The sequence below is a fragment of the Accipiter gentilis genome, chromosome 32 (genome assembly GCF_929443795.1).
Source record: "Accipiter gentilis chromosome 32, bAccGen1.1, whole genome shotgun sequence".
Lineage (NCBI taxonomy): Eukaryota > Metazoa > Chordata > Aves > Accipitriformes > Accipitridae > Astur > Astur gentilis.
Genome location: NC_064911.1, coordinates 9,113,921 through 9,122,374, shown reverse-complemented (window position 1 = coordinate 9,122,374; position 8,454 = coordinate 9,113,921).

Genomic DNA, 8,454 nt, shown 5'->3' with positions numbered 1-8,454 from the left:
TTATGATATGCACAGATCTCAAACCCATCCAGATGTCCCCAGCCGGCAACCTGATCCTCAATACCATAGCCAAGATTTGAAATCTAAAAAGTCAGAATACTGAAGATGGGGCAGCAGGGCTTATGGAAAAAGAAACAGGAGTTGTGAGTAGTCAAAAACCTTTAAAATAATAACGATAATAAAGAAACATAAATGTGGTTTCATGAAGGAAATATATACACAGCCGCAAATTATGAAGTCAGCCCTTCAGGATATTACATTCCTCATGCAAGTTGCTGAGCCCGCTCAACATAAATAGGTGTAAAATACACTCACCGGCTTAGTGACTTCAAGGATAGAGTCCCATATGTGATTCCCTACCAGTGAGTCTTCTACATATGTATACTTTTACAACAGTAAATGCGAACTGGGCAAGACATACCTCCCTATGAGTTTCACCATAAGAGTTTTAAAGAGACAAGGCGAAAGTCTGGCATGACAGAAATCTATCATAATTTTTCCATGAGATGCTTCCAGACCCAGAATTTTACTAGCAACCCATATGCATGTAAATACTATTTCATGTTCCTTCTTTATCTGTCATTTGCAAACTCTTTTTGGATTCTCAGAAATACATCTCTATTGCTTCCCATTCACTTTTACTCTGTATTTCATGTATCGGTTTAGTGCCCTTCATAATATCAGTATCGCTTTGGAAGCAGAATGTCAATTAACTTGCACTTCCACACTAAGTTAAATGTGTGGAATAGTAAGCTATGAAATAGTGTAGGTTTTAAATAAGAAGCAGCTATTAGAATAGTCTTACAGTTAGAGAAGTGACTTTTAGGAAATATTTTCTTGACTTGATCTGCTTCCTCTGTGCAGTCAGAGGCCAAACTGTTTATTTTACTGGCAATCCATCTTTATTGCTTGTGCTGGCTTTAATATTTCCATTCAAACAATCCACATATTAAAAATGAAAAAGAAAATCCTAATAAGGTTACAAACAGTTCATTTAAAGGGGATTCGAAAGGCGTCCAGCAGAGATCTTTTTTTTTTAAGGGTCAGAAAAGCATTACATTTCAGGGCTGAAAAACCACCTTGCCACTGATGAGTGGGATGCTTTACTCGACATGGCCAAATCCCCGTGGTCAGTTTGTGGAGCGCCTACCTCCCGCTTAAGAAAAAAGGGAAAATCCTGGCCCTTCTGATTGCAAAGATAACTTACCAAGCGTGACGTGACGCAATGATGTCTTTCTAAGTCAGCAGCCAGCCAGCTGTCTCTTTGCTGCTGCTCCTACTTTTCCCATGCTCCGGCAGAGCGGAGCTGAGCAGCCAGGCCAGTTGCACAGCCGCTATCGAGTCAAAGGGCAAGAGCGAAGCTTAGAATAAACACGTTGTTTTCACTCGCTTGCTTGAAGTGCTGCCAAATCTCTTAACATTAGCACACATAAATCGGTGAGTATCATGAAGCCCGAGGCCTGAGCAGCTGGAATCTTGTAGTTGTTACCTGAAATCTTAACGTCCAAAAAAATAGCTTCCCCATTCCTTGAGGCTATGTGGAAAATCTCAAAAAACACAATCATAAAAGTATGACTAACATCAAGGAAAAAGAACTCCCAATTATTTCTTTCTTTAGTTCTCTTTTTTTATAGTAATCTCAAATTTGCAGGGGTGGAGGGGGGGAATGGGGTGTCTTTCCCTCAAGATTTTCAAACATGCCGGTTTCCCAAGACCACACGGAAGGAAGCACTCATTGATTCTAGAGGTAAATCCTCAAGTTATTCAAAGGGGAGGAAGACTGTGAAGATAAGCAGCTCAGGGCCCAGCAGTAAACAACGGTACAGCAGGAGCTAAGCAGCTGGAGGAAGGGTAGACTGGTCGATTTTCCTCTGCCCAACGGCGACCTTCAGGAGGCAGGAGTGGGGTAGAGTAGTGATGTTCCTCCTCTGGACAACAGCTTTGAAATGGTTCTTCAGCAAGGACTTGAGAGAAAAAGCTCCTTCTCCATATCCAGCCGCCAAGAGAAAAGGAGTTGAAAAACGCCGAATCCTTACGGCTAATGGGAGGGTGATATAAAAGATGGAGTCCATTGACTGGTGTCCAGAGACAACAACCTGGTATGAATTCCAGCACCATTCCACTTCCCAGCAGCTGGATTTCTCACCAGGGTGGATTGCTGGTTTTGGACACCTCCCCATTTTTTCCCGTCTGTTAACAGTCTTCCACTAGTAAGTATTTGGAACAGTTGTAAAGCTTTTTTTGTATCTAAACGGCCTTGCCATTGCATAAATGCAACTTCAAAATTGCTGGCATTTCTGCACAGACTATCTGAAGTGTATTTTTGTCATGCTGTTAATAAGCGTTGCATCTCCTGGGAGAACCTCAGCTAGCTCAGAGTTTCTAAACGATGTGCACGCTCAACGCAGAGGATGTAAGGAAAAATCTTTCCCATTTTTTACTGGTTTTTATTCTGAGTTGCTCGCTAAATAGATGTGATGAGAAAAAGAGAAAGTTGGGACCACTAACTCATCTATAAAGTGAGGATGAGAACCCAAGAAATGATGCGACTTGCCAAGTTATGCAGGCAGCCAGGGGTCTCACAAATGATCCAGAGCCAGTCCAATACCTGAGTCACGAGGACTATCCTTGCTCTCAGTTCCTACATTATCCTTCTGTTTTCTATATTCTGAATTTCTTTCCAGCTCCCCTCACGTTTCTCCCAGCCCTCAAACAATAGAACATAGCTCACTTTTAGGGATACCTCAGGAGAGCTTGGGAAACATCAATAGAGTTTAGAATGGCCTAGTCTGGCATGAGTCTAAACCAAAATCTAAACTAAATAGGAGATGCTTTTTGGTAAAGGACTGCATGAAAATAAGAAATGAAAGCATGAAGGGGTGGTTCTTTCAAGTCCCTTTCCAAGCCTCCAGGGAAAAATAACTATTGCCCCCTTCTTTGATACAAGACATTAGCATTTCCCTAGTACAAGGTGTGTTGTGGCTTGCATGTTCCCTCTCCAGTGGTAGACAGATGCTGTCAGATTTCAGAAACCAAGTGTATCTCCACTGTGCAAAGAGCCAAACGGAATACCAAGAGCACTTCGTAACCAGGGAGAGAGGTAAGACAGGAACAGAAAACAAATTAAAAACTCAACCAACAAAAAAAAGCATAAATAATCTTAATTAGCTCATTTTTTACATTACTGGATGTTAACTGCTTTAGGAACTACCTATCCAGACCTGATAAAACACTCAGATTTGGAAAGGGGTACTGCAATTTGAACCATATGTCAGACTGGAGAAACAAAGACGACTACTGCTAAGAATTTTAGGCATTAATTTTAACTAAGACTCACAGCATGGGTTCTGTGAGTATTAGAAGTTAACATGCATATAGGCTGTACTCTGTGATACTACAGATTTACAGAACCATGTTCCTGTTAATCGATTTTGCAGTTAAATGTTTGTTGAGAGTGCAGGGGAAACCAAAATAAATTCTGAGAGCTTATCCACTGACTCCATACACTGACCCAAAGTTTGTGGGATACTTTATTATCATAAACACACATGCTTAAACTTATGTCCCTAACTATGCATCAACACAGTCTTTTTTATCCCAAACCTGCCACATATCCTAAGACTTTCAGAGGTGGTTATGAATTTCCAAATGTAACTGAATGTGTGTAGGCAAACAAAAAAAAGGGAGCTCAAAAATACGTCCATTGGGAGTGGTACCATCCTGAGATGAACACTAAGGATAATATGTAAGCGCCAAAACCACAGAGTCATAGAAAAGATAAATAAGTATTATAATTCCGTGAAATAGAAGCACATGAAAGGAGAAGGATGCTCTGGAAACTTGATGGGATTATTTTGTTTAGAGTCCTAAAAGTTTAATTAAAATCATCCAGAGTTTAGAGGAGTTTCTCTCAAAGGATAAAATTAAAACAAATAAAGAAACAAAGCCACAATACAAGAACACCATGGTTGTAAAGTCAATCACTCAAACATTCAAAGGACCTGTACTGAAGTGCCTATATTACCCTTATTGTGTTAGTTCCTTTTGTCTAACTCCGTATGCAAACAAAAGCATACAATACAGAACAGCATGGGAGGGCTGTAAATCACAGGCAGATAGCAAATGCTCGGGCCAAGAACGATTCCAAGATTTTTTTTATTTGTTTTTACAGCAGGACAGTGGGGACCTGAACCTGCCCTGCACTACTGTCGCTGCGTAGCAGCCTGAAGAACAGGAGTCTCCCAGGTCCCTTCCCATTCACTGCAGAGGATTCCACACTAAAAAAATTAGGAAAATTAACACAAGCCCCCTTCTAGCACGTTATACCTTGAAGCATAAGCTACGGGGAGGAAGACAGTCAGAGACCACTCAGGCAACCTCTGTCGCTACAGAACGGAGTAGGATGCGCCAAGGGTGCGCTGTGACCACGCGCAGACGCAAATGGGCCTGGAGTATGTCGCACAAGGTGAGCCTGAAGGAACAGAGGTTATCTGTCTGAAGAAGAGAACAAGGGGGATGTTATTACTACCTTCAACTACCTCGTTGGAAGGTATAGAAAAGACAAAGCCAGGCCTGTCAGAGGCGTGTAGTAAGGATTAGTGTCAGAAAACAAAAAATTCCAATTAGATAACAGGTAAAGGCTTTGCTTGCTGGGTTTTTTGTTTGTTTTTTAAATCACGAGGGTGTTCAAATGCTGGAGAAGGTGACCAGAGATTGTAGGATCTCCATCCTTGAAGATGTTCAACACTCAGCCAGACAAGGTCCAGGACAACCTGATCTAATTACACCTGCTACAGAGCAGAGGACTGATCATCTCAAGGCTTTCCTTCCAACCTCAGTTTGCACGATTCTGATGTTACGATGCTACAGGATATTGTGAGCATGCTTTCTACTCGCTCACTCGCTGCACAATAGTCATTGACTGGACCCACCAGGAATTAAAACTGTTCGGAACAGACAAGCAGCTGCTCTCACCAGCTTCTCCTACTCTTCCTCCCAAATGCCACAAGATCACAAAATCTCACCAAAGCACTTTATGAGCTGTGGAATTCTCATCAGCATAAAGCTGAGAAGTCCTGCTCTTCTATGGACCTTCAGCAGATTTGGACAGTGTGGTGACTGTTCTCAGCTCACATTCTCATTACCCTGAGTAGCTAAAGGAAGAAATGTACATCATCCCGAGACAGCCTTAAAACTTCTACGTTTTCATCACATGTTAAGAGCTGACTCAACATAATGCACAAGTAGCTTAGACAATGGCATCTATTGTGGTGAGAGAAAAAAACTAAGGGCAGGTTTTTATGGCTTATGAGTTTACAAGAAACCAGAGTGAGATCCACTGGATGTGTTTTGATTGTTGAAAGTTGGGGACATACTGTGGAAGATCTCATTTCCCAAATTTAAAATAAATCTTGAAGATAGCCTTATAGATTGCAGTGCTTATCATGACCGGATGCCAAAGAAAGCACCAGGAAGGCCAAAAAAATCTTGACCTTGTAATTACTAAAGTGATCACCACAAACTCTGCTTGCATTACTACTTCAGGACCTTGGATTAGTGGGTTTTTAACTGCTGTACAGAACCTTCTGGGCTCATAAGTTACTTTTGAAGGTGTAAGAAGTTCTTTACTGAGGGTGGTGAGACACTGGAACAGGTTGCCCAGGGAGGTGGATGCCCCATCCCTGGCAGTGTTCAAGGCCAGGTTGGATGGGGCTTTGAGCAACCTGGTCTAGTGGAAGGTGTCCCTGCCCATGGCAGGGGAGTTGGAACTAGATGATCTTTAAGGTCCTTTCCAACCCAAACCATTCTCTGATTCTATGATGAAATTATAAAAAGCAGTTTTATTAGCAGTTTGCTACACTAAAAAAAGAAAGTCAAAACACCTGAAGTTTGAAAACCATGCCCTTTGACAAGGTAAGTAGTTGCTTCATCTTTTTAATGAGAAGTTAGTGAATTCCACTTTCCAGATTTCCATGTACTCCCCTCCCCCCCAATAACATTGAAAACCCCACTTCTGAAGTTTATGCTGGTTCTGAAGAGCTGGTTTTCACAAACACTAAGCTGAGATTTCATTTCTTTCACATTTGAGGTTTTCCAGGAATTATGTTAATATCCTGGATTACACATTCTTTAAAACAAGGTCCATGACTGTATCTGAGAAGTGCCTAGCATAGCAAGACAAAGTTACTAATGTTACAGAATTTCGGCATATTGTATCACATCCTGCTTGAAAGTTAAATGCTAGCATATGACTCAAACACAATAACATCTGATAAAAGCCAAGGACAAAAAAAATGAAGCCTTCTTCATTGAAGTCCAGGAAAACACAACAGTGGGAAAAAGTCTTGGTGCCCTTCCTCACATTATCTGCCCTTCCCGGAGCAGACTGGTTCACTGAACAGAACAAACATTAAAACATGCACTGTAGGTACCAGAAGGGTTATGAAGTTATTTGACTTCCAGCTTGATTCTACAGGCGCAGAAAAGATCACCGGAAGACACCGAGACAGGATTAGGAAGGGCATTCACCATTACTTTTTGCTGTAATTGCGAAACAAGGGTAGCAAAATGCCTGGCCCAAACACAGCTTAGAATCTCCTCAGCTAGATATGCAGTTAAGGAGAGCGTAGGAGTTGACTAAAAGCAAGACACACTTCTGTTTCAACCCACTCCTCCTCAGCTTATTAAGTCAGTGTTTATAACACCAAACCTCCTTAGAAATAAAAAGGGCACTAGGTGAACAAATCTGACTCCAAACAGCTAACAGTCACAGCTACTGTGGGTAGATTTAGTAAATACATAAGCATATTAATGGACTACATTTAACTTTCACTGTTTAGATTCTGACAATTTGCAGCCTCCTTCCGTAATCACAAAACAGTTAGGAACACAGCTCAGCACCAACACAGATCTAAGCTACAGGGTTCAGGTTATTACACAGAGTCTCAGTTAATAACAAAACACAGATTTACTGGGGCCCTCCAGTGGGCACTTAATAAAGGAAGACCCTTTTCCTTATTCTTTCATGTTTTTAATGTTAACAGCAAGTTTCTTTCCATTTTATAAGTACAGTGTACATGGTACCACTGTTGTCTCAAAGTGACTTTCTGCTCTTTATACCTAAGCACATGGATTTATACATTTGCTCATTTTTAAATTTCATAGTTAGAGTCAGTAATATGCTTTTTAGTTTTTACAGGACAATAAAATTGCTTGCCAGGGGTTTTTGACTTAAAATTCTACACAGCAGATTGATGTAGGCCTCTTGATCCTTCTTACCACATTTTTGCCAAGTTAGAATATAAAATATCTGTTCTACTAATTGCACCCAGGGATTTGCGTCCAATATCCAGATAGACTCCTAAAGCTGACTCTGTTTTCCCTTTGATCTTGCATATTCTGTTGCTTGAAAGAATACAGACAGGTGATGGAAAATGCTGGAGCTATTGAAACTACAACTGCTCAAAGACCAATTAACTCCAAAAAACCCCAAATGAACAAGAAGCCAAAATGGAACTAAACCCGCAACAGCTGGTGGTCATCAAGGCAGTTTTCCCAGAGGGCAGAAGACTGTTACTAATAGGATGGAAATACAAAATTTACTGAGACCAACTGTAACTGCTGATAACATATATTGAGGAGTGCCTCATTTCTCACATTTTCTGCAGAGCAAGAGTGAAGCAGGACAGCAATCTTACCTTTTATTGGGGAGGGAAGGGAAAAGAGGGAACTGAAGCACAGTCCCACTGAACAATTAGTACCAGGAGCTGATTTTACACCACAATGCTATTTTCATCACATTTAAAAATAACATTCAGGTCATTCTACTCATAGAAATATGTTATTCCTCAGAATTTAATCAATGTAGTGTAGTTCATTAGGAACTGCCCACTGAGGTTCTCTTACATTTTACATTATTTCAGTCACTGCAGAACCTGGATGTTAGAACCCCCAATAGAAGATTAAATAAAGTTGGACGTTCTCCCTTTACAACAGCAGAGGTTTTGAGATGTTTCAATCACATTACATAAACTTACATTCCTCTACTAACACAAAACATACACTACTCGCCACAGGAGACAAATACTTCTTATGCTGTTTCCAGCCAATGATTTTAACTTCAAATCCAGAGTAAACATAGCCTCTTCAGAGCTGGGAACATGTTTGTGTGCAAGGAGAACGGCCTGTTGCAGTACAGTGATAACAATACCTATTAAAATCCATGGCACATACCAAAGAGGCACATATGCAACGGCCATTACATTCTTTGACATGGTACTGAAAGAATGGTCAGTTTCAAAAGTTTGGAGAAGCTGAAAAGTCAGGACTTGTTTACACTATCACCAAATAATATATATACTGAGAGGCAGAAAAGCTATTTTCATTCAGTGATGATTCATTTGCAGCTCATTCATAAAAGTCAAGTGAGGGACTCCAAGAACCAAGAACAACTGT